Below are 27,270 nucleotides of genomic sequence, written 5' to 3' on the forward strand. Positions count from 1 at the left end.
GTTTATGTCTTGTATATGTGTAGTGCCTGCTGGAAAGTAGAGCATCCTTTCCATGTGGTGGGATTTTCGCCTTCACAATTTGATTTCTGGGTCTTCATCTTCTGACAATACTTCGAGAGGTGGTGTCCTGTATGTTTCACACATTTCCCTGGAAAGTTGCAATAATTCGCTGTCTGAAACTGAAGCTGATAGTGTTTACATTGTGGTTTCCCTTCCTCTGTCCTATAAATTTCATTTTATACTTTGGTGTCCATCAAGTGTTGGATGCCATCAATGGATGACTGGTTGTCTCAAGCAGCAGAGTGAGGCACTAAACTGCCTGTGGCATTAATTTGGTGGACTTTCACTCACGTGATTTGAATCAGTGCACTGATACTGTTTGAAATAAAATAGCTCGGAATTTTTTTTTTAGCCATTTCCTCCGCTGGTATCTCAGATGGTAAATTTTTTAGAGCTCTGCAGTAAGGACCATGGAACCACACCTCTAAGGTCATCGGTCCCTAGGCTTACTTACTTAATTATTAATCTAACAAACGCCCATGCCCGTGGGAGGACTCTAACCTGCGACGGTGCGCGAACACACGCATACACACAAAACGTTACGTCTCTCTCTCCCTCTCTCGTTTTTCTGGTGCACGTTGCACGTACAGTGTTGGTAAATACATGGAACGTCTCCTTTCGGAATTACGCACATTAATATTTATGCTGAATAATGCTGGACCGTACATAACGAAATACAAGTAGCGAATATGTGGAAAGACAATTGCTCCCGGGAAATATGACACTTCAGTCGTATCACTCTAGCGAATGAATCTGGGCACAATTAATATGCAAATGTTAGCTTTCACAATCATTATTATAACAACTCTGCCATATTATAAGGAATATTCAGAGAAAAAATTTTCGTTGCCATTGCTTTAATCTTTGTCATTCGTCATATATTATATTGGCGAAATATAGACGCATGCTCATATAATTTTCCCTAAATTTCAGTCCTTCTTTGTAATGTAATATTCATTAGTGCCTCACAACAGTACATGAATTCGTCTGCAATAGATGTATTGGTGCATCATTCGAACGTTGCATGTGACAGATTGTTTTGTACCGATGTGCTATGGGCGAACGTGCCACATACCAATGTTAGGTGATATAAGGTATATCCAGCTGATGTTACACTGAAGAGCCGTAGAAACTGGTACACTTGCCTAATATCTTGTAGGGGCCCCGCGAGCAAGCAGAAGTGCCACAATACGACTTGGCATGGACTCAACTAATGTCTTGTGTATTACTGGAGGGAAAAGACACTATGAATCCAGCAGGTGGTAAATGTTTCCCTATAACGTCACGTATCTGCTCCATAGATGGCTGCTCTGAATAAAAGGGTATCGTCGCTTACTGGAGGAAGCAAAGTCCTTGTTGATCAGACAACGTTTCTAAACGGTATTTTATAGTTTCACCCTTATGTATGGCTTTAAAGGGACCGGCCACATGTTTCTTCATTTCAGCGTTCAGTGATAGATATTTTCCCGTGCACTTAATGATAATAAGTGATAATTTACTAGGTGGCATTTTGACGTCTTGCGAAGTGCTTACTGCAGTGACGGTATGTGCTTCATCATTTCGAGGTACTAGTATAACATCCCTTTGTCACAAGTATGTGAATTGGTCCATGGTCGGAATTGGTAGTGGTGGTGTCCGTAAAATCTTTCGTTTGCTTCCTGCTCATCGGCGCCGGACGACTTGGAAGTAAGCTTCTTCTTCGAGGGTCAGGGATTTTCTCTGCCTCGTGATGACTGGGTGTTGTGTGATGCCCTTAGGTTAGTTAGGATTAAGTAGTTCTACGTTCTAGGGGACTTATGACCATAGATGTTAAGTCCCATAGTGCTCAGAGCCATTTAAATCATTTAAACCGATCTCCTTCGAGATCCATGAAGAATTCTGAGGCAGATTATTGTGCGTTGTCCTGTATTAAAGTGCTGCGTCACGATCGGGTATTATTTGACCACCTCTGGCGCCCCTGCCTCTTGTCAGTTGTTCCGTCCTTCGTCTGTCTTCGTAGGTGATCAGTTGCTCGCGGGCCACTGCTCTGCTTGAGACGTTTACAGAGGATGGGAAGTCCGTTCCCAATGCAATGGTTCTACCCACAGATGTTTTCTTCGTGCCTAGCCTCATCCTTTGCCTTGGTAGACACGGCGATATCGGGCACGCCTGGGGCCTGGCCTCTCCATTGTTTATTTCTGTAATAATGCCGGAGTGTCCCATGCTCGAAGACAGGTTCTCTCATGTATGCGTATATAACAGTACAGCACTTCATTTAATTTAGCGGGTTAAATTTCTCGGAATTATTGGCGGATTTTAGACCTATGTTTAGACTCAGGCAGTAGTACAATAATATTTGTCAGATCTTGAATGCCTGGATTAAAGCTGCTCACATTTTGCGTTCCCCTTTCTACCGATCCTAGTACAAACAGAATTAAAGGTGAAAGTACCAAGATTTCTAACTGCAGATGTGTTATTCAGTAAATGAAGTGGGAATGTAGGTAACACTGCTTATCCTGTCTCAGAACCAAAATCACTTCCAAGAAAACTGTTATTAAGCGAACAATTCGATAATCTCGTTGTCTTAAGCGATATAACTCTTACTTCATATGTTATAAGCACATACTTACCTGGTTCGTTTAGAACGCAGAATTATTGTTTACGGTGGCACGCGAACTGGTCATGAGGCTTCAACAAAGATTTAGTATCCAACGAACTTTCTCCTCCGCGCACCATTTTGGTGGTATGGTGAATGTTAACAAATACTCGACAATGAATTGCGACATTTAAATCCTCTATTGACTCTATGTGTACAGAGAAGCACAATACGGTAACATTCACTGTCCTTTTGCTACCGGTAGCAAACGTCTGGAAAAATGACGCCCCTCCCCCCCCCCCCCCCCCCTCTTTCTGTGCATCGCTGATCACGAACAAACATCGATCGCGAAGAAGCCTGTTTTGGGCACCGTACTTTATTTCCGCCTATGAAGCACCAACAGTGAGAACTTATATCGCATACAGGCAAACAGGGTATCGAACGCGACGAATAACAAAAGCCTGAAAGAAAACAAGAGTCATTTGTTTATTCTAGAGAACAAAGACGGAAAGAGGTACAATAAGTGAAAAGGAGAGGGTGGGAGCACGGGAGTAAAAAAAAAATGCTTTGGATTACAGGGAAGCCCGGTCGATGCTCAGAGCGCGCCGCTGAAAGGGACTTTTTAGCGCTTCATTTGCGGTCGTTGTTCGTAGAGATCAAAGGCGCTGCACCCGGTCACGCCCTGTTGCGGTGGCTGCCGCCCCCCTTATGTTCGGAGCCAGCCATTTCCATGCCTACACGTGCCCTTTTCGCCACATCAACCCCTCACGTAGAGACACACATTCATCGCGAGTACTATCGCAGTTGGTATTCACCGTCCGGAGACGATCTCTGTGTGAAGGCGTGTGGTCAACACGGCCAACATAACACACAGTAGTATACACATGGACTCACAAAGAGTGTCGAATACTTTGAAAGGTAGTAGTATGCAGAAGTCCCGCTTTTAATTTGTCCTTGCTTGCCTGTTAGTCAGACAAGCATGTCGCCACAAGTTATCAGCCGAACAGTCAGAGGTGCTATCCAACTCAAGCCACGCCCAACTCAAGCAAGTTAAAGGAGTCTTGCATGTCTGACCGTCTTCCAGCGGCGCTACGCTGCTGTGGGGGTTTATTCTGTACGCTTTCCTGTAGTGTTATTGACGGGGTTTGGATGTCAATGAAAAGTCTTTTCTGTACCGAGCATCATAATACGAGTCTCAATAAATTGTATATTTAATTCGGGTCATTGTAGGTCGGGAAATGGTGGATTATATCCGTCCTTGTTTTTCTTTTTCGGCGTATTTCAGGTTTACTTATTTATTTCGGAGCGAACGGTTTTTTCTATAAACTTCGCTCTGTTTTGACTAATAATGGATCTTCTCAATTCAAACCTTCATCAGGCCGTCTCCGATACATATTTTGTGTAGTGAGAAGAGCCATTTCTGAATGTCAAGATCCTTTACACCTAAGAACCTGAAGATATCTTTTATACTGCGACGCCAACTAACTCACAGTTTTGGAAGTCTAGTTTCTGTAACCTTCGTGTCTTCAAGGCACGTATGAGCCATGATACACCAGTTTTTACAACTTTTTTCCCAATGTGCGTAGACGAAGGGCTGACTTCCTTTTAAATGGTCACAATAGTACATTGTAAATTCCCAAAATGCAGTGTGGCAAAGACGATATTCGTTATGCGTATTATATTAATAAAATATATAAATCTTATAGAAGTACCTTTTCTTTCATAGTAAGCTTGTTTCGCACCACGTTACATTCCACTAGAGTGCGGTTTTTAGCATGTATTCACCATTTTTTCTATGTCAGTCAAAGTTTGCCCTAAATATAGACGGCCTGCATACTACACTCCTGGAAATGGAAAAAAGAACACATTGACACCGGTGTGTCAGACCCACCATACTTGCTTCGGACACTGCGAGAGGGCTGTACAAGCAATGATCACACGCACGGCACAGCGGACACACCACGAACCGCGGTGTTGGCCGTCGAATGGCGCTAGCTGCGCAGCATTTGTGCACCGCCGCCGTCAGTGTCAGCCAGTTTTCCGTGGCATACGGAGCTCCATCGCAGTCTTTAACACTGGTAGCATGCCGCGACAGCGTGGACGTGAACCGTATGTGCAGTTGACGGACTTTGAGAGAAGGCGTATAGTGGGCATGCGGGAGGCCGGGTGGACGTACGGCCGAATTGCTCAACACGTGGGGCGTGAGGTCTCCACAGTACATCGATGTTGTCCCCAGTGGTTGCCGGAAGGTGCACGTGCCCGTCGACCTGGGACCGGACCGCAGTGACGCACGGATGCACGCTAAGACCGTAGGATCCTACGCAGTGCCGTAGGGGACCGCACCGCCACTTCCCAGCAAATTTGGGACACTGTTGCTCCTAGTGTATCGGCGAGGACCATTCGCAACCGTCTCCATGAAGCTGGGCTACGGTCCCGCACACCGTTAGGCCGTCTTCCGCTCACGCCCCAACATCGTGCAGCCCGCCTCCAGTGGTGTCGCGACAGGCGTGAATGGAGGGACGAATGGAGACGTGTCGTCTTCAGCGATGAGAGTCGCTTCTGCCTTGGTGCCAATGATGGTCGTATGCGTGTTTGGCGCCGTGCAGGTGAGCGCCACAATCAGGACTGCATACGACCGAGGCACACAGGGCCAAAACCCGGCATCATGGTGTGGGCAGCGATCTCCTACACTGCCGTACACCTCTGGTGATCGTCGAGGGCACACTGAATAGTGCACGGTACATCCAAACCGTCATCGAACTCATCGTTCTACCATTCCTAGACCGGCAAGGGAACTTGCTGTTCCAACAGAACAATGCACGTCCGCATGTATCCCGTACCACCCAACGTGCCCTAGAAGGTGTAAGTCAACTACCCTGGCCAACAAGATCTCCGGATCTGTCCCCCATTGAGCATGTTTGGGACTGGATGAAGCGTCGTCTCACGCGGTCTGCATGTCCAGCACGTACGCTGGTCCAACTGAGGCGCCAGGTGGAAATGGCATGGCAAGCCGTTCCACAGGACTACATCCAGCATCTCTACGATCGTCTCCATGGAAGAATAGCAGCCTGCATTGCTGCGAAAGGTGGATATACACTGTACTAGCGCCGCCATTGTGCATGCTCTATGCTCTGTTGCCTGTGTCTATGTGCCTGTGGTTCTGTCAGTATGATCATGTAATGTATCTGACCCCAGGAATGTGTCAATAAAGTTTCCCCTTCCTGGGACAATGAATTCACGGTGTTCTTATTTCATTTTCCAGGAGTGTATTAAATGGCCTGAGATCCTTAGCTTACGTTTCCTCACACTTATCAGCAGCTTGGTCTTCGTCTACTTTCAAAATATTAATGGAATGAGAAAACTGATGACCAAATTAAAAAAAAAATATAGTTGTAAATTACACAAGCAAGGTTTCCGTACGAGTGTTTAGATCTTTTTGCTCAATTCTCATTGTGAGATACCAACCGATTTATTTGAAGCTGCCTCATAAACATACGACAATTTAGCCCTTGCTGGACTTTGACTGTTTTGTGACTGAAAGTACACGTAAGAACCAAAGAAACTGGCACATCTGCCTAAAATCGAATAGGGCCCACGCGAGCACTCGCAATATTCGCTACACGATGTGGTATGGACTCGAGTAATGTCTGAAATATAGCTGTAGGGAATTTTGCAGGCCTATCCATAAATCAGTAAGGGTAACAGGGCGTGGAGATATCTTCTGCAGCACTTTGCAATGCATTCCAGATATTCTCAATAACGTTGTGGACAGTTTGGTGACCAGTGGAAGTGGTTAACTTCGAAGAGTGTTCCTGGAATCACTCTCCAGTAATTCAGGACGTGTGGGGTGTCACATTGTCCTGCTGGAATTGCCCAAATCCATCGGAATGCACATTGCACATGAACGGATACAGGTGATCAGACAGGATACATACACATGTGTCACCTGTCAGAGTCGTATCTAGAACTATCAGGGGTCCCAATAGCTCCAACTGCACACGACCCACACCAGTACAGAGCCTCCACCAACTTGAAGAGTCTCCTGCGGACATGCGGGATCCATGGATTCATGAGGTTGTCTCCAAACCCGAACATGTCCATCTCGTCCGACCAGGCAACATGTTTCAAGTCATTAACAGTGCAGCCGGCCGCTGTAGCCGAGCGGTTCTAGGCGCTTCAGTCTGGAACCGCGCTGGTTCGACGGTCGCACGTTCGAAACCTGCCTCGGTCATTGATGCGTGTAATGTCCTTAGGTTAGTTAGGTTTACGTGGTTCTAAGTCTAGGAGACTGATGACCTCAGATGTTAAGTCCCATAGTGCTTAGAGCCATTTGAACCAATTGCATCAACAGTCTAATGTTGACCTGCCCAGAATAGGCGTAAAGCTTTGTGCCGTGCAGTCATCAGTCGTACGCGACTTGGCCTTCGGCTCTGAAAGCTCATATTGATGATGTTTTATTGAATGTTTATCGCTCTGACATTTGTTGATGGCCCAACATTCAAATCTGCAGCAATCTGAGGAAGGGTAGCACTTCTGTCATGCTGAATGATTCTCTTCAGTCGCCATTGGTCTCGTTCTTGCAGAATCTTTTTCCTGACGCAACGATGTCGGAGATTTTATGTTCTACCCGATTCCTGATATTTACGGTACAGTCGTGAAAAGGTCGTACAGGGAAGTCCCCACATCATCGCGACCTTAAAAATACTATGTCTCATCGCTCGTGCGCCGATTATAGCACCACGTTCAGACTGACCTAAATCTTGATAACCTGGTATTGTAGCAGAAGTAACCGATCTAACAACTCCACCTGACACTGGTCTTATATAGGCGTTAACGACCATAGCTCCTTATTCTGCCTGTCTACATATCTCTGTATGTGAATATACACGCCTGTACCAGTTTCTTGGACACTTCAGTGTACATTCCCCAGTTGTTGATTTGTCCTCAATCTCTGTTAAATTTGGTTTATTCATTTCGCTGCTCTCATTATATCCATAAATGAGCTGCAATGAAACTTCCTATGCGAACATTTACCTGGCTACATACGTTGTATTGGTAGCGCAACCTGTTGACAGGTGCAGCAGGCTGTACGGGTCCTGTGCCAGGCTTGCGGAAACCCAAGCTGGCCTGCTTTAACCACTTGCTCCAGTGCACGTGTATTCTTGCGTCACCGTTACGGCAGGTTGAGCTGCTTTAACGGTTGCTGCGAAAATAGCGGCAAGCATCTCGGAGGAGAGTTTGCACACTTTTGGTAGTACTGTCCGAGACAAGGCAGGTATACATGGATCCTGAAACGCATTATTTCTGAGATACTAACACCAGCACACGAGAGGGACTGAGAGAGATTTGGTTGCGATATGAGCTCAGCCGTTGTACTGACCGTGCGTGAAGGAGTCTTGTGACATCCTTTCGTATCACATTAGCCTGAGCAGCTGCTTCATAAACATACGACAACTTAGCCCCTGCTGGACTTCGTTTCGTGATTGAAAGTACACGTAAGAAGTGAGCTGTGTGATTCGAGTTGGGATGTATTACCCGACAAAGCACAATGTTTAGCTGGCAAAATGATTATGTTTACGCCTGATAAACGGAGAGGGGAGCCAGTAAAAGAGTACAACTGTTGCCACACATGTCTGGACGCCAGTGTTCTACATAGTGCAACAATAGACGCGTATGTACACTTTTGCTTGCCAATACTCTTTGAACGATATCGCTTTACCAGCCAGTAACCAGAAAATAATATGTATGGTTCTACAAGTCGTCTAAATAAACCACTGGTTACTTTAAATTTTATCTGTCATATTTTCTTAAAAGGTTTCCCTTTGTTGAAACTATGTCGTCACATCCGTGCTTGATTACAGGTTTATTGAGAGAAAATTTAGAATTGTCTTTCTATGTAGAGAGCACTTCCTCTACCACGTGGATCATGCAGGTCAGAACAGAGGTCGGAAAACGGAATACCTGATGATGTATCTTATGGTGCCAATTACCTCAAAGTAAACTTATTCACATTACCAGGCCTTCGTGGAGGAGATTATCTTCGATAACTGGACCTGGTCAGTTTACCTGTCATCCATACAGTAGTGCCAGGATTAACAATGTGAGGTATTCGGGAGTGTATAGCGTCCGAGGACTCTGTAGGTCATGCCTTCGATCCTAGTCGTGTATTTGTTTATTTGCATTTGTTAGCGTCGATTTGCGATGGTGTATCACAGAGAAAATAGGGGTGTAGACAGCTGAGTTTAAATTAGAAGCTCGATTGTGGCTATTTCATCAATATACGAGAAAACAATACTGCAGATTGTTCATGTCAATATTTACCCCTTGAATTTATTGAAAATTAAATGCCACTGCAGGAAGGTGTCTTTCATACGTTGTTCGTGGTGCCCAAAAATTTTTCGTACTCTTTCTAAAACCACTACACGTTAAAAATTAGACATCGTAACACAAAAATAAATTTTATGCGCCTTCTGCTTATTGGTTACGAAATAAATTGTATTTTATCACTCTGTCATCTATTGTCTAATCAACACAAGTAAAGCGGTTGGCAGACCCATCAACACTTAAAGGAGGGCAAGAATAAGGAAAAATAAAAAGGGAAAACTTTCGTTTTGCAGGAATATCGAACCAGTGAACCTCCGGGAACTAGCTCGTAACTTAACACTCCACGCAACCATTCCATGATTTTAACAGATAATACCTCATTTAATTTGGTTGACATCTCACTGACATGAATGGTTAACGGACACTTTCAACCACGCCACCATTCAATCAGCTCTGCGATCCTTGTGACCAAACTCAGGCGCTCCCCTCGTCAGAGTTTGTACGTTGGCTTGGATGTCAGTTCTCTACATAGTAAGTTGTGAAAATGCAGATAAGTTGGTATGTCATTGTGTCGTTTCTAGTATCGTGGAAATCGTTGCAAAATAACTTACTGTGTGCACTTTGTTGCTATTTGTTTGGAGTAAACAAAATTCAAAGGTCTTCAGTACATTGCGCTTCCTGCCGTAGTTCTTACACTATCATACGATTACCTCGTTCGACATTAGCATTTCGTTTGCTTACACGTATCCCGTATACTGTGTCACCGGCAGTTGCTTATCATTGGCAGTAATTCTAATTTTGTTAACAGCACGTTTCCACTGTGTGGTACCAACGTGCACTAATTTCGTTACAGTGGGGCTGTGTCTCGACACATCACCAACCTAGCTCCGGTTACAGCTAGGTGTATGCTTCGCTTTGCTGAGTGGTACTGTATTTTTTTTTAACAGATCGTAGCATGTACCCCCCGCCCCCAAAACAACAACACGGTCTTATAAGTTATTTCCATCTGGTGTATGTAAAGGGAGACAATGAATGTTCGACAAGTGGTGCAGAAGACAAAAGAAATATATTCCGAACAATTCGATCGGACATATAACAGTCAGAACTAAATTTAAGCTATTTTTGCTAGTTGGAAGGTACCATGACACATACCAGTTTTCCAGTAATGTGCATTGCAGTAACAAAGACTTTTCCAACTTAAAAGGACTACAGAGGGCAGACGATTTAATATTCAGTTAAATCTACCTAGAGTGCTGACACGGGAAAGTCCCCATCAACAGCCCCCTCAGGTAGAGTGGTAAGATGGCCCAATACCCCGTCGATAACTGAACACAAATAGAGCATGAAGACAGGAAGATGGTGCACTGAACTGTGAAGAAATGAGCAAAATAGTAACAATGCACGGTCCTAGCTTAAGATGTGCAACACAAAGGTAGTTGTCTGGTCACGGTGTTATACTGCCAAGCGAAAGATTCGTGTTCAAACCTCCCTCCAGGCCAATTCTTTTTGTCACGAAATTATGAACTGTCCGTCAGGATATTGGCGTGTCTGTTGTCCTTCTGTAACCTTACAAATTGTCCTGCTGTAAATCGGTTGTAGAATATGACTCAAGTGATACGAATATATTACCGTCGCAAGTAAATACGAGGAATAGTGACAGCTGGTGGGACGCCGCTTTGTCATTTGCACAGAAATGAATATAACTATTAAACGGATGGAACGATGTCACAACAAAGGAATACAAGAGCCAATCTTCCAAACAGTGTAGAACAAATCGGAGGTACGGATGTCTAGAGGTCCCTGCGGTACACCTCGCTGTTGCAAACGGACGTTACACCACGAGACAGACACAAGTTTGAATACAGCGCACAGAAATGCCAATGACCAGACTGACAGTTCATTACCTTATGGGAAACGAGGGAGATTTGAACATGTATTTCCTTCTTCGCTGGCCATCACCGTGAGCACATAACCTGGTTACGCTATTCTTCCTGTTCTCATGCTTGATATGTGTTCAGTTTCTAACTGGCTATCGACTGGACCATTTCACCATTAAATGTGATAGGGGTGCGATGGGGAATTTCGCTTGTGAGATACACAAAACAACAAAGCTCACTGTCTATCCTACTGAAGTAGAGTCATTGCAGCGAATGTGCTCATATCATCCTGTGAACAACTGGTATGTTATCGGAAAGTATGCGTTTCCAGATCCATGTCTATTGGACTTGGTTTTTCTTCGATGAGTATTCCCTTTTTAAACAACCTCTATATTCATCGGCAATAGACTGACCGTAATTATTCACGGAGTGGATTACAGCCCAGTGGTAGTAATGAATAGACCGGTGCAAAAAACATAATCTGCTGATCATCAGTCCCACTGGGAGCCTAAAGTAGTCTTAAAAATTATGGTAAATGTCCAATTAATATTTTGAAACATGTGTTATCCTAATAACGCAATCTGGCTAGGAAATTTTAATGACAACGCAAATTCTTTTACAACTGCAAAGAGATATTCATTGATACGTTCCTAAAGGAAACACATTAACAAAATTTATCCAGGAATACCGTTCCATTATTTATCCGTTATGCAGCATGTTTCATTACGTACGCGAAATTCATGCAAGACAATGTATTTGCCGTCTGTGCGATCAGAAACTAAGCATTCAGGGCAAGGACTTTCAGATACTAAAAAACATCGGAGAAATGTTCAAGTGTGAAGACACTGATCGGACGACGTTGCTGCTCTGAACTACGTGCTTTAGTATTGGCATAACATCGATGTACCTCAGCGTTCTAAACGTTACGAAAGACGGTAGAACAGTGTACGCAAGTTCATTTCATGCTGAAGCAAGACTGTTAAAAGAGACCATGTACCACAACGATAATCAGTTCAGATGCAGACATACAGTACAAAGCCATGTGGTTGTCACGTCAAAGAAAGGGAACCTTCTAATGCTATGAAAAGTGAATCGTACATTATGGTAGAAGAATATCGTCATATTGTAAGAGACTACTTGCAGGATAGACAAACTGATGGTGCTGATTACAAATCCGTCTCAAATACGGTACAACAACGATTAGTGGTGTAGTTATTTGACAAGACCAAAAAAATTGGGCAATGAAAGCGTTCTTTCTGTTCACGGATTATTAATCAGAACTACATGTCGCCGTATACTTGGGCACACCGTTCCGCGCTGCTCACAAAGAAATGCTGGTTTTTTTAAATTCAAAAAAATGTGGAACTTGAAAATTTTTGTGTATAAACAAGGCTCTCAAGTAGCAGGACCTGCAACAATCTAAAGAGATTCGCGTGAGGGGCACGGATTAATCACAGAGAATCCTGCGGAGAATCCTGCGAACCCCAGACGAGTATATGAAACAGCGTTCTTAGACTGTGAGTCTGCATCATTCGTCGGGAAACTGGTGATCCTACAACACATAATACGTGCCCAGAGTGGTTTCCTGTTACTGCCACGTTGTTTGAAACTGAAATTTTCGTTGTAAGCACCTAACCGGCTCCTGCAGTTCTAAATCCCTGAACTCGGCTGTACATCCCACGCTTGGCTACTGCGAGGTGAAAGTCGCATATAGCCGGGCAGTGCAACCTGTCAGAACTATAGTGTTATTTTTTCATCTGCAGGAAACAGACGAATGACAAGCGGACAACTTATGCGCTTATGAAATACATCTAGAGGAATACCTGACGCGTTTCAGCACGTTTTAAAGTGCATTGTTGCAACCGAGGAAAACGTGTATAGAGAAGTGAAGACGAGGTATGTGTTATTTATTCTTCACGATATATACCAACAAAATGGGCGTGTGCTTTGCAATGAAGCAAATAACGTGTTACGTTGTTTTTAGAAAGGACATGGGAGTTGCACCTAGCCATTCCGACTCAAATTCAGTAATTGTTTTGCTAAGCATTTCCGTGACCCACTCAAGAAGTGACTGCAGCACTACAGCTAATAATAAGAGACTTATAATTTACGTGGAAACAGAGGGCATTCGTGAATTTGATGATGATTTTTGGTTACAGAATATTTTGGCAGTTTGGTGTAAAGGAATAAAAGGATATCCCATTTTCCTTACGCAGAAGCAGAGTGGAATATCCATCGCTAACGGGATGCTGTAGAAGACCAATACCTGGAAAGTTTTCATCAGTGTCATTTAAATTGTACATTGAAAAGGCAATGGACGAAGGAAATGGCAATGCCGATGTTCGTGTTATATGTCACATACAGAAACGTAGCATAGTAATTAAGCAGTGGTCACCGAACGTAAACAGGAATTGAGTATTGTGCTTAATGAAAAGAAACGTCCGCTATCAAATACCTGTAACAAGAATAACCAAATAACAAACCAAGGAGATGACGTGCTAAACACACATTATTGATGGCTAAGTGTTAAATTTGCACTCCTGAAGCGGTAGATTAATTTTGCTAATTTGGTAGTGGAACAAGTAAAGTTAGGCGCAGGAATGGTCTTTAGTAAGTAAAGACCCGCGGCCTCGGTGAATTTCTTGACGGAATTCCTGGATAGGCTGTTACTTTGTTTTGAAATATTATTTTTCATAATTCTGCGCTTAATTTTCTCCCATAAGGCGTTATCAAGGTACATCATAGTTAAAACTGGGATTCATGTAGCATGATTCACTGGTATACGAAACTTAAGGACAAAATTAACTTTCGCATGACGTATTACATAGCTCGATGAAACTTGGACAACACATGGAAAGAACTTTTACAGTATAGTACAGAAGGTGACTGAAAACAATGCTTAATGAGGTGAACAGAAATGACGCTTTCAGTCAAAGGCAATAGTTATAAGTCAGGGAAATTTATGATGGCTAGTGGACATGACAAAAGCAGGACATCGTCCTTAATAGGGTTTGTGTTCACAATAGACGAGAAATGTATGCTTTGCTACGTGCTCACATACTGGTCACAAGTCTAATAAGAAGTTATTGTGATATGTCGCTCCATTCCTCCAACACCGCAGTGTGGATGGTCGCTGGTGCATGTGGAGGTGCCGCGATACGTATCACCAGCACATCCCACACGTTCTCGATGGTAATTAAGTAGAACGAGTGGCAGTACAGCGCATTCGCAGAAGATCTGTCATAGAATGCTCTTGAGTAGCGGAAGCAATCAGTCGGGAGTTCCAAACTCTACCAGCAGTCCAGATAGCACTGCTGATGTAAGTAGAGAGTAGCAGAGGAAGGAGAACAACGGTCAAGGAGCCCTAATGTGATGAAACCTTTGGGTTTTGCATATGTCAGGAGAACCTTACATGCTATGGTCTGTAGCGTCAGCACTAAAGTATGTTGGATGTAGTGCTGTATGGTGGTGATTTTCGGGGATGGAGTGTGATTCCCTTATATATCTTAAAAAATCGCTGAATGTGGAAGGATATCAACACATTTCGCACCACTGTGCATATACATCGAAGCGCCAAAGGAACTGGTATAGGCATGCGTATTCAAATACAGAGATATTTAAACAGGCCAAACACTGCTCTGCGGTCGGAAACGCATATGTAAGACAAGTGTCTCGCGCAGTGGCCCGATAGGTTACTGCAGCTACAATGGCAGGTTATCAACATATAAGTGAGCTTGGACATGGTGTTATAGTCGGTTCAAGAGCGATGGGACACAGCGTCTTGGAGGTAGCGATGAAGTGGGAATTTTCGAGTGCGACCTTTTCACGAGTGTACCGTGAATGTTCGGTAAAAAAATAAATCTCCGGCATCCCTGCAGCTGGGAAAATATCCTGCGCGAACGGGATCAACGACGACTGAAAATTTCATCGTGATAGAACTGCAACCCTTCCACAAACTGCTACATATTTCAATGCGGGGACATCAACAAGTGTCCGTGTGCGAACCATTCTACTAAATGTCATCGATATACGCTTTCGGAGCCGAATGACCATTAGTGTATCCTTGATGACAGCACTACACAAGACCGTACGCCTCGCCTGGGGGCCGGCAGCACCGACATTGGACTGTTGATGAACAGAAACAAGTTGTGTGGTCGGACGAATCCCGTTTGAGATTGTATTGAGCTGATGGTCGTGTTCGGGTGTGGAGACAACCTCATGATGCCATGGACCCTGTATGTTAGCAGTTGACTGTTCAAGCTTGTGGTGGCTCTGTAATGTTGTGGAGCCTGTGGAGTTGGAATCATATGGGACCCCCGATGCGTCTAGATACGACTGTGACAGGTGACACGTACGTAAGCATTCTGTTTGATCACCTGCATCTATTCATGTCCATTGTGCATTCCAGCGGACTTGGGCAATTCCAGCAGGATAATGCGACACCGCACACGTCCTGAATTGCTATACAGTGGCTCCAGAAATACTCTTCTGAGTTTAAACACTTCCACTGGCCACCAAACTTCCCTAACATGAACATTATTCATATTGGCGATGCCTTGCAACGTGCTGTTCAGAAGAGACCTCGATCCGCTGGTGCACTTACGGATCTATGGACAGCCCTGCAGCATTCATGGTGTCAGTTCCCTCTAGCACTGCTTTAGACATTAGTGGTGTCCATGCCACGTCGTGTAGCGGCACTTCAACGTGCTCGCGGGGGACCTACACGATATGAGGCTGGTGTTCTCGTTTCTTTGGCTCTTCAGTGTAGCAGAGGAATTTTTCAGGGACGATGGCTGTTCGTATCAACATCACAATGCATCTTGTCATAAAAAGAGTCTGTGAGGGAACTCTTTGCGAACAATAACACTCCAGAAATGGACTGGCCTGCCCGTCTTCTCGACCTCAATATAACGGAACGCCATTGTGATGATTTATAATGTCTATTTCAATCCAGTGTACTACTTCTCGAGTTCATGATTAATAGTACTAACTCGTTCTACAAAAACTGCAGCACGTACTGATAAAGCGTCGGAGTACAGATTGTTCGTGAATTCACACCCATTATCCTTCGTAGAGAAAAGTGTTTACTGTCCTTGAAGTATTAATTTCACTGGATTCACGGCAGAAGTGGAACGCGTAAGTGATAAGTCGTATATGTTAAATAATATAGGGACCAGCTTACTTGATGCACACTCATTCTGTACAGTAGGTCAACAAAAAAGTTACTATATTTCGTCCGTTTTGTTAATCGTGTATTTTGCCACTAGCCCCTTGTAATCAAGTAGCCATATTTGTATAAAATTCTCCACAAATCCTCTACATTCGAGAAGAAATCCGAGCTTTCGAGAATTTGCGTTCTTGTAGTAATGAAGGGTCAAATTACTGATGGGATCAACGCATATCTCGTACGACGTGATGAGATGCCTACTATAAAAGATGTGATGACTGGTAGGAATAGGAATTCAGGACTTTAAGTCAGACACTGCTTTTATGAGTCATCTTACGGAAATTTACTCAATGATCTTTACATGATAATATTTCCCAAACCCTGACTAGGAAGACAGAGAAAGATGACAGACATTTTGGACGATGCCACTTAGGCAGGCCCACAATACCACGGTAGAGGCCGTCAAAGTAATCTGGTCCACGTAATGTAGCCGTATTTAGTTGTCAAGAGGAAAAGAAGTTAGCAGAGAGATTTGTAAGTGGATTAAGAATTTTTCAGGACATAGGGCTTGACGCATTGTTCTAAATAGAACAAAGTCGAAGTATGTGAAGGTAATTGCGTAACTATATCAAGTGAGCAGAATGAAATTTTCACTCTGCAGCGTAGTGTGCGCTGGTATGAAACTTTCTGGCAGATTAAAACTGTGTACTGGACCTTTACTTTTCGCGGGAAACTGCTCTACCATCTGAGCTATCCAAGCTCGACTCACGATCCGTCCTCACAGCTTCAAATCTGCCAGTACCTCGTGTCCTACCGTCCAAATTTGCACTTGCCCGCAAAAAGGCAAAGACCACCAGTTCGAGTATCGGTGCGGCACGCAATTTTAATCTGTAAGGATATTTTATGCTAAGTGAGATTTACAATATGTGTTTAAGAGGGCAACCCCACGTAACTTACCAAACGAAAGCGTTGGTATGTTGATAGACACACAAACAAACACATAAAATTCAAGCCTTCGCAACCAACGGTTGCTTCATTAGGAAAGAGGGAAGGAGAGGGAAAGACGAAAGGATGTGTGTTTTAAGGGAGACGGTAAGGAGTCATTCCAATCCTGGGAGCGGAAAGACTTACATTAGGGGGAGGAAAGGACAGGTATACACTCGCGCGCACACACACATATCCATCCACACATGACAGACACAAGCAGACGTGTCTGCTTGAATTTTGTGTGTCTATCAACATACCAATGCTTACTTTAGGTAAGTTACATCATCTTTGTTTTTAGATATATTTGTCCCACATGGAATGTTCCCCCCCCCCCCCCTCTCTCTCCCTCTATATATATATAGGTTGGTCCATTGATAGTGACCGGGCCAAATATCTCAAGAAATAAGCATCACACACAAAAAAAAAGAACGAAACTCTTCAAGCTTGAAGGGAGAACCAGATGGCGCTATGGTTGGCCCGTTAGATGGCGCTGTCATAGGTCAAACGGATATGAACTGCGTTTTTTTTAAATAGGACTTCCATTTTTATTACATATTCGTGTTGTGCGTAAGAAAAATATTAATGTGTTAGTTGGACCACTTTTTTGGCTTTGTGGTAGATGGCGCTGTAATAGTTACAAACCTATATCTACGTAGTATCACGTAACATTCCGCCAGTGCGTACGGCATTTGCTTCGTGATACACTACCCGTGTTAAAATGGACCGTTTAGCAATTGCGGAAAAGGTCGATATCGTGCTGATGTATGGCTATTTTGATTACAATGCCCAACGGGCGTGTGCTATGTATGCTGCTCGGTAACCTGGACAACATCATCCAATTATTCGGACCGTTCCCCGGATAGTTACGTTATTTAAGGAAACAGGAAGTGTTTAGCCACATGTGAAACGTCAACCATGACCTGCAACAAATGATAATGCCCAAGTAGTTGTTTTAGCTGCTGTCGTGGCTAATCCCTACATCAGTAGCAGACAAATTGCGCGTGAATCGGGAAACTCAAAAACATCAGTGTTGAGAATGCTACATCAACATCAATTGCAACCATACCATATTCCTACTCACCAGTAATTGCATGGCGACGACTATGAACGTCGTGTACAGTTCTGCCACTGGGCACAAGAGAAATTACGTGAATGATGACAGATTTTTTGCTCGCGTTCTATTTTGGCGACGAAGCGTCTTTCACCAACAGCGGTAACGTAAACCGACATAATATGCACTATTGAGCAATTGGCAATCTAAACGGTGGAATGTATGCTGATTTCCTACTTAATGGTCTGCCGATGTTGCTACAAGATGTTTCACTGCATGACAGAATGGCAGTGTACTTCCAACGTGATGGATGTTCGGCACATAGCTTGCGTGCGGTTGAAGCTGTATTGAATAGCATAATTCATGACAGGTGGATTAGTCGTCGAAGCACCATACCGTGGCCCTTACGTTCACCGGATCTTACGCCCTCGGATTTCTTTCTGTGGGGAAGTTGAAAGGTGTTTGCTATCGTGATCCACTGACAACGCCTGACAACATGAATTAGTGCATTGTCAATGCATGTGCGAACATTACGGAAGGCGATCTACTCGCTGTTGAGAGGAATGTCGTTACACGAATTGCCAAATGTATTGAGGTTGACGGACATCATTTTGAGCATTTGTTGCATTAATGTGGTATTTACAGGTAATCACGGTGTAACAGCATGCATTCTCAGAAATGATTACTTCACAAAGGTTCATGTAAGACATTGGACAAATAAAATGTTCAAACGTACCTACGTTCTGTGTTTTAATTTAAAAAACCTACCTGTCACCAATTGTTCGTCTATAATTGTGATACATATGTTTGTGACTATTACAGCGCCATCTATCACAAAGAGAAAAACGTCGTCCAACTAAAACAATCATAATTCTTTACGTACTACACGAATGTGTAATAAGAAATGGGGGTTTCTATTTTAAGAAACGCAGTTGATATCCGTTTGACCTATGGCACAGCGCCATCTAACTGGCCAACCATAGCGTCATCTGGTTTCCACCTTCAAGCTAGACAAGTTTCGTTCTTTGTAGGTTTTTTCGTTTGACGCTTATTCCGTGAGATATTTAGCCCAGTCACGATCAAAGGACTACCCTGTATATATTATTCACTGCCTAAGAACTAATATGGGAGCCCATTGAAAAACAACATAAATTTATGTTGGAATTAATATTTAATTACGTTTTAGAATGTCTCATAGTATTTGCTTTTATGAGTCCTGCCATGCACTCATACTCATGAGAGTCGTTTTTCATTATCTATTGATAGCATAAGAAATAATACAGGGTGTCCACTTAAAAAGTCCTTAGATTTGTGTTGAGAATAAACTTACGCTTTAGAATGTCTCTTACTATTTATTTTCACGAAACTCTGACTTACACTGATTCCAGTGAAAGTCGATTTTCAATACCGATTTTTGTTCCACATATATATATGTGCTGAAACACTTAATGCGAAACTCTGCATACATTGTTAAGGTTGAACCTAAGAGACCGCAGGGCGTAAGCCCTCTTTGGCGTTCATGTGCAATGTGTGTTACGTATCATCCTGTGTGTGAAAAGCAGAAGGCCTTGATTCAGTTCTGAAATATATTTCTCTGCTTAAAGACACTCTAATAGTTTACTTTGCTAGGTAGCAAGCGGAACACATAGTTACTAGACCCTGGTGTCGTCAAGAAACGCCAGTGAACCTTTTGTCTCTAATTGAAGTTCTTCCCCGTGACGTGACCTCTCACCACTAGACTTAATTAACGCGCTGGTAACAGAACTTCAGAACACTACTTATACAGGGGCTTCCTAATTTTTAGAACATTTGTGTGTGATATAGTGATTTTGACTGTTTCGGAAGCTAGTTTCTAAAGTTCAAGAATATGATCAGTATTATTAGTCATATAGTCATGCAGCCATCTGTCGCATCTTCACCTTTCACATTTTGCTGATCAGGAATGGTGCGCTAAAGGTCAAGTTTTCTCGTTGATATATGTAAAAAATTGAAATTAACTACTCAAGCTGAATAATCTTAAGATTCATCACCACGAATTATAACTTCAAACGTTTGGTCGACAAGAAAATCACCAAGTATATCCGCTACCAGTGACACGTCTAAGACTTCAAATCAACCCATAAATCGACAGTGTTTCCCTACCATGTATCATAAAATATGTTACATGACAGAGCTCTGTTCGACAGATATATCTAACCCTTTCCACAAAAGGAGATGTCACGTTTTTCTAACCTCTCTATTGCATTTGTTTCAAGAATCTTTTCCATGTATTGTCATTTTTATCAAGTTAGTTAGACATTCATTTGTCGATAATGCCTATAAATAAAGAATTATTTCGTCGCCCAATGGTCCGGGGACGAAAGATTATTTATAAAAGGCTGCCCACTATATGAAATTTCATCATAATTTCGAATACTTTGTGATAATTTTGGATCAAAAAATTTAAACTCAAACTAACAATCTGCCAGAATATTTCTCGTAGCACAAGCACATTACCTGGGTGTTTTTCCCATCTGTATGTTAAGATAAAATTCTGGTCGGTATTAACATGTGGAAAAAACTTCGTTGAACGCCTTAATATTTTGGAACAAACAGTACATACCCTACTGTGTAGTTAACCTTTGCACATCATTCATTTCAGCAAAACGTACGCTTCGTTCCTTTGAAAGGATTATTTACAAATCTACTCATCAGTGTACATACCATATGTTAAATCTGCAGTGGAAGAGGAGGTATATTATATTCGAATGAAGACGGATCTTTTCGCTCTTCGGTGCTGCGGGAAATGGGAGAGGTTAATTTAAAAACGAAAGTTTTCCATCAACGCCGTCACAAAAAGGAAGGTAAGTGGCTAATGGAACGATAATCTAATAACGGAGTCCTTTTATTAATATGTAAAACTAATACGAAGAGGCAGTGAATCAACTTTAGCTACTATACCTTAATTCATTGTTAAATGGAGAAGCCTGTGAAGTAAATCAATACTGCATAAGTTTCTTTCACTTTTTTACTTCCAATATTCGCTTGGCTGATGGAATTCACGTAACGCTGGTGGCGGTTAAATTTTACTTTCATCAATACCGCAACTGAAGTTCTCGAATTACTTGAGATTAAAGCGCTGTATACCTGTATTATTAAATAATGCCTCCAACTAAAGTGATCTAATGACAGTTCCTTAACTGCGTAGACAGTGCGACTTCTTTGTCCCTCAAAACTGTTAATTAAATGTTAACTAATGAAAGGTCTATGCATATAGCAGTTCATCCGTATAAAATTATTCGTCCGGCATGTAAAATTATATCGATGTGATAACGACGTTTTGTATTTCCTTTCGGTTCCTTTGAGAATATGAATATGCATGAATTTGCACGTGATGGCAGTGGGCAATTTAAATCACCTTCAGAAGATTGAAAAAATTGGTCAAGTGCCAGGTTTCCGTGCAAAATTAATTATGTGCGCATATGTTTCACACATCCTGAGAATCTAGGATCTCAACGAGTTTTATCTGTTTTCGCTATAGATAATGGCATGATATCCATACCGCGAATTCCAAGAACGTATCAAAATCTATACGATAATTCTTGATACCAAAGAGCACGTACAAAAAAAAAAAAAAAAAAAAAAAAAAATACGAGCTGGGTACTTCAATTTATATTTATACATATAGAAGATCAAATTAAATATCCACTAAAACATTTGATGAAGAATGGACACACCCCATATTTTTCTTCGTATTCATCCAGAAAGATTTCATCTGATACGAGTCGTTTACAGAGCTACTTCAGTCTTTTACTTTCCCTTACATTCCATCGTTCAGCATTTGCTGCAGTTTTTGGAGCTTCCAGTAGGTCTTCTTCCTCATTCTGTCTATACCAGTACTGTTCTTGGTAGTCGGTTTTCCTCACTGTTCCAACGAAGTGAAACAATTCCGCCTATTTCTCGCCATAGTCTGCTTTTGGGGATTGATCTAAAGTATATTTTGCATTGTTTCATGCCTTACCCTGTTTCTTCTTGTGTTATGCAGGACCCGTCGTAGAACGCGCATCTCTGTCACTAATATTCAACCCAGGTCTTTCATTGTCTAACATTCTGATGTATTAGTGGAGATTGGTGTATATCATGATTTGTATATCATGCTCTTTGCTTCAGCAGGATTTTTCAGTTACCACAAAAGATAACGAAGGCTAAAAAATTCGACTTGCGGAAAAATCGTGTGATCGCAAATTTTTGCGCTGTGCTGGGAGGTAGTGTCATGGGGGAATGAGCGTTACGGTGGGTGGCTTCTAGCGGACGTGCTTCTGAATACAAAATTAAATTGCAGTAAATTTTGTAGAGAGATGTCGTATTCCTTTCTCTGTAGAAGTACCGGTTTTCAAAAAATGTTGCAGAGGGTGAAAAAATCGCAGAGTACAGAAAATATTTCTCAAATGATATAAAATCTTTGTGTACGTTAAATTTGAGTGGGTTAAAAAAATGAAGTGGGTGTCCGACATTTAGGTGCAGCAGAGCCGTTATTGAGGAAAAAAATGTTCTTTCAGGAGTGTACCGTGATGGTGCGGGAAAGGTGTGTGGTGATGCAGTGCGTGGGAAAGTGGGTCGCCGTATTGTGTTCATGAACTTCCCTCCTTCATAGGTCTGTAAACTGGTAGAGCAGAGGATTACCCTCTCTGTCTACCCTTTCACGCCACAAGTGGACCCTCCACAGCGTTCCTTATCAATCACTTCTGACACAGCGCACGGACATGTGCAAGGAGTGTTTATCTTGTACGAAATGCGTTAACTCTACATGGACTGCAGGTATGAGTTACTAATTACAAAGAGTCAAGTAATTCGTATGCAAAGAATGTGTATGAACCTCTGCACACTTTTCTACGCTGTTAGAGGGGAAATTGGTTGTTGGTCATCCTGTACGCCTTCGCGCTTCAACCCCTCATCTCTCTGTCTTCAGCCTGTAACATCCTCGGAACACAGTTCTCCCCTTAACAAAGCTCTACTCCACTTACTCAATTTACAGACTTTTAATATTTGTTTTCAAACTACTTCATTTAAATTTAAACATTAATTTGATATTTTTGGAAAATTATTTTTAATAACTGCGATTCATCCGTGCTGTGCAACGTCGAAACTGTGAGTGTTGAATTTTTCCTTCGTTGACTGGACTAATTGTGTCTGATTCACAGTAATACAACTGTCGAAAGTTTTCTATCCTCTCCGAATATTGTTTTGCCTATTTCATTTCTCAGTTAGCCTACTTCTCAGTAATTGAAAAATTTCCCTTCTTTAATGTTATAGAAAGTATTTTGTAATTTGAGCGAAGAAACGATAGGTATAAAACGCTGCTTTGCTGTATGAAAATCTGAAAACGCGATGCAGATTGTTTTTATTTGAGTTTTAACCTCCTTTACTAATTTTCCATTATGAAATACAATCTCCTTTTTAAAAGAATTTCGCTGCTGATTTTCAGTATCTCACTTCTTGTTAAGCTTATTTCCATGCTTGCTTCTTGAGTTACACTCTGCCAGGGGCTTAGTTGTCCTTCCAATTACTGCTCACTATCTTCCTATAGCATCACATAGTTTGCATTCAATACGATATTCGTATCATCTGCTGTTCACCCTCCGCAAACTACTTTCTGATGTTGTCCTAGACCACTCTGGTTGTGTCGTCTACTGTTGGAGACAGCACTAACACTATCAAGGAAGGAGAGACGTTGCGATGGCCGGTGGCAGGACTCCAAAATGATCCACTATTATTACTCTCAGAATGCAGGCTAAGTATCGCCTAGCTATTACCCAATACTGATGCTTTCGAGTCTGCGACCGAACTAGACCACACTGGTGATGGGTGGCTGCTTAAGAGGAAGCGATAGGATGACGGAAGGAAATATTGCTTAAATTCAGGATTTTTTTCTCCGTAGTGGAATGTATTAGAGAGAAGGGATTCTCTGCAATGCCTAAAGCTTATATTGAAGTTTTTATTGGTATTTTTGTATTGATAAGTATTAACATTTTCACTGTGTAATTGGGATTTTCTCCAGGCAGCTCTGAAAGGAGGCAGTCCGACGGTTCTCTTTGGAACTCCGGTTGTGGCTACGTGAAACATAAAATCAACATAGTATCCTGTTCCTGACATGTAATTTTTGTTTAGCGTATGGATTCGCAAAAATATTTTTGAGGAAGTTACAGATATTTGAAGGAATTACCATTTTTGGAGCCCTCTTTTTTCGCCAAAAAAAAAAAATAATAATAAAATTGGCTACAATGATCTAAAGAGAATTCAGTTTGAAGGGAGACCAAAAGTCATTAAAATCGGATGAAAATTTTAGCGTGAGAGACGATAACGATTCCGAAAAATGTAGTTTTGAGAAAAACGGATTTAAGGTATGACAAGTATTAATCATATGAAAAAGGGGGCAAAGGTAGAAACTTACGGGGTATCATCGATGACTGTACCATAATAACTATTTCCACAGACAATGGAAGGCCGCTTTCTGCTATTTTCACCTGATAAGCAATCATTTTCGTCCTTAAAGCCCTTTTCGTTGTTGAGCGTGTTGCCGCTGGCGTCTGTATTTTAGCAGAACCTGCGAATTTTATCGGCGATTTTGATTTTCTGGGCATCTGCCATAATGGAGTATGGCCTACATTGAATAGACATAGGGCCAAATCTGAAGCAAAATTGACAATGTGCCGTCGGCTGGATGTTATTTTTGGAGGATGTTATTTTTGGAGCGTATTTGAATTTTCCTTTCATATTTTGAGTAAGAGCATCCAAACAACGATCCGCCAAATAAGGTTTATTCAATTCGGTATAAATAGGGGTGATGACACCGGTAACGACTTGTGGCACAACATTTTGGGGAATAATCCTTCAATGTATATACACCCGAAATCCGTAATAAAGAAATTCAAGTTTTTTGGACCGGCACCTAGCCGTTCCCTCTTAAATCAACATTGACAGGGGCCGATGTACATTGTCTTCCATGAGCTGTCGCGTTGCCCGTTCTTTTCACTGGTGCGCGGATCAGCGCCATCTTGATGACGTTTCGCGGCGTTGCGCTGGTTGGTGTGCAGGACTGCACGAATCTGTCTGTTCTAATTCGTTGACTGGACTAATGCTGTCTGATGATAAATAATAAAATACTCAGCAGTTTTCCATCCTCTCTGACTTTTCTTTTTGCTGGTTTCATTTCTCTGCTAGCCTACTTCATTCAAATGAAAGCGTTCACTTCGTTAATAATATTTCCATTACAACTTACAATCTCCTTTTTTTTTATTTTTCCTTCCTGATTTTCAGTCACTCACTTTTTGTTAAGATTATTTCCATGCCTACTTCTTCGGCTACGCTCTGCCAGAGGTTTAACTGTTACTGCAGTTTCTGCTCGTGTCTTCTCATACCTTCACATCGTTTGCATTTGCTGTTTCATATCATCTGCTGTTCACCCTTCCCAACGTTACCTGTGATGTAAGAAAATGAAACAGCTGCAGCCGTCCTTATGCAGTTCGGCGCTTCAGTACACCATCTTCAGGCCTTAATCGATGATGAAGTGGTTATTACGATTCATACATACGATGCATCAGTGGCCGACATAACTGTCTTACGCAGACTATGTCCACAAAGTGATAAAATAATGATTACCGTAAGGTGCAACTCAAATAACCAGCATTAAATGAATATCACACGTAACTTTAACTGCGATGTCGTCACTACAAACATGAACTATTAACTTGACAGTGGCTTTTTGATTTGTACCATTGTTTTTATGTCGGTCTGAAAACAGCCTGCGTAAATCATTTGTATTAGACACTGATGCGTCGTATAGATGGATCGTGATAATCCCTTCAGCATCAACTAAAGCCTGAAGATGGTGCACTGAAGCACCGAAATTGGTGCCTGCACAATAAATGTCATCATAAGGACGGCTGTAGATGTTTCATTTTCTTATAATACTGAACGGTGTTCTCCTTGACCCTTCTGTCTACATCTAGATCTACATCTAGTAATATATTCCGCTAGCCACCAAGCGGTGCGTGGCGGAGTACACAATTCGAGTGTAAGTTGGTGCTAATAATTTATGCTCTCCTTCCCCGGTGAAGATTGGATTTCGGAATTTAGTGAGAGGCCCCTTCTGTTTAGCGCGTCGTCTCTCTGCAAGTGTGTCCCACTTCCAACTTTCTATGGGACTTGTAACGCTCTCCCGAAGGCTAAATGTACCAGTCACGAATCTTGCCCCTCTTCTTTGGACCTGCTCAATTTCTTGAATCAGACCCAACTGGTAAGGGTCCCATACAGACGAACAATACTCTAAGACTGGACGAACAAACGCATTGTAAGCTATTTCCTTTGATAAAGGACTGCATCGCTTCTGGATTCTACCAATGAACCGCAATCTAGAGTTCGCCTTAGCCGTTACTTGTGTGATCTGATCATTCCAGTTGAGATCATTTCGAATAGTCGCATCCAGATACTTGACTGATGTTACCGCTTCCAAAGTCTGATCATTTATTTTGTACTCATACATCAATGGGGATTTTCGCCTTGTTGTACGCAGTGGGATACACTTACTAATATTGAGAGATAGCTGCCAGTCATTTTCTGCAAATCCTCATTGATTCGTTCACAAATTTCGTGTGATAATACTTTCCTGTAGACTACAGCATCATCGGCAAACAGTTTAAGCCCGCTGTGAATACCAACAAACGGATCGTTTATGTAAATCGAAAAAAGCAGAGGACCTATTACGCTGCCCTGGAGCACACCTGAAGTTACCCTTGCTTCTGTTGAAGTTACGACGCTCAGGACGACATACTGCTCCCTGTCTCTTAGAAAACTTTCTATCCAACCGCATGTGTCACTGGATAGACCGTAAGCGCGCACTTTTTGTAGCAAGCGGCAGTGCGGAACTGATTCAAAATATAGCAAAGTGGGAGCTGGTACCTAGAGCTTTATGTATATCGTGCACATATAGGGCCAGCTGTTTCTCGCATGGCAGCTGTTTCCCAAAACCATGCTGGTTTCTGCAGATGAGCTGCTCAGAGTCTAAAAAGGTCATTATGTCTGAACACAAAATATGTTCCATGATTCTACAACAAATCGATGTCAGAGAAATTGGCCGGTAATTATGTGCATCCGATTTTCTACCCTTTCTATAGATTTCTATGACCTGGGCCTTCTTCCAATTCCGTGGAACTTCCCGCCGTTCCAATTGTCTCTGATAGACGACAGATAA

At 42.3% G+C, this 27,270-nt stretch overlaps 1 protein-coding gene across 1 annotated transcript in view; it reads left to right on the forward strand.

Annotated features, from left to right (window-relative positions):
* LOC126334172 (irregular chiasm C-roughest protein-like) overlaps positions 1-27,270 on the forward strand; it is a 427,129-nt gene that overhangs the window by 304,206 nt on the left and 95,653 nt on the right. The gene's annotated exons all lie outside the window — the stretch shown is intronic.

The sequence above is a fragment of the Schistocerca gregaria genome, chromosome 1, assembly GCF_023897955.1.
Source record: "Schistocerca gregaria isolate iqSchGreg1 chromosome 1, iqSchGreg1.2, whole genome shotgun sequence".
Taxonomy (NCBI): domain Eukaryota; kingdom Metazoa; phylum Arthropoda; class Insecta; order Orthoptera; family Acrididae; genus Schistocerca; species Schistocerca gregaria.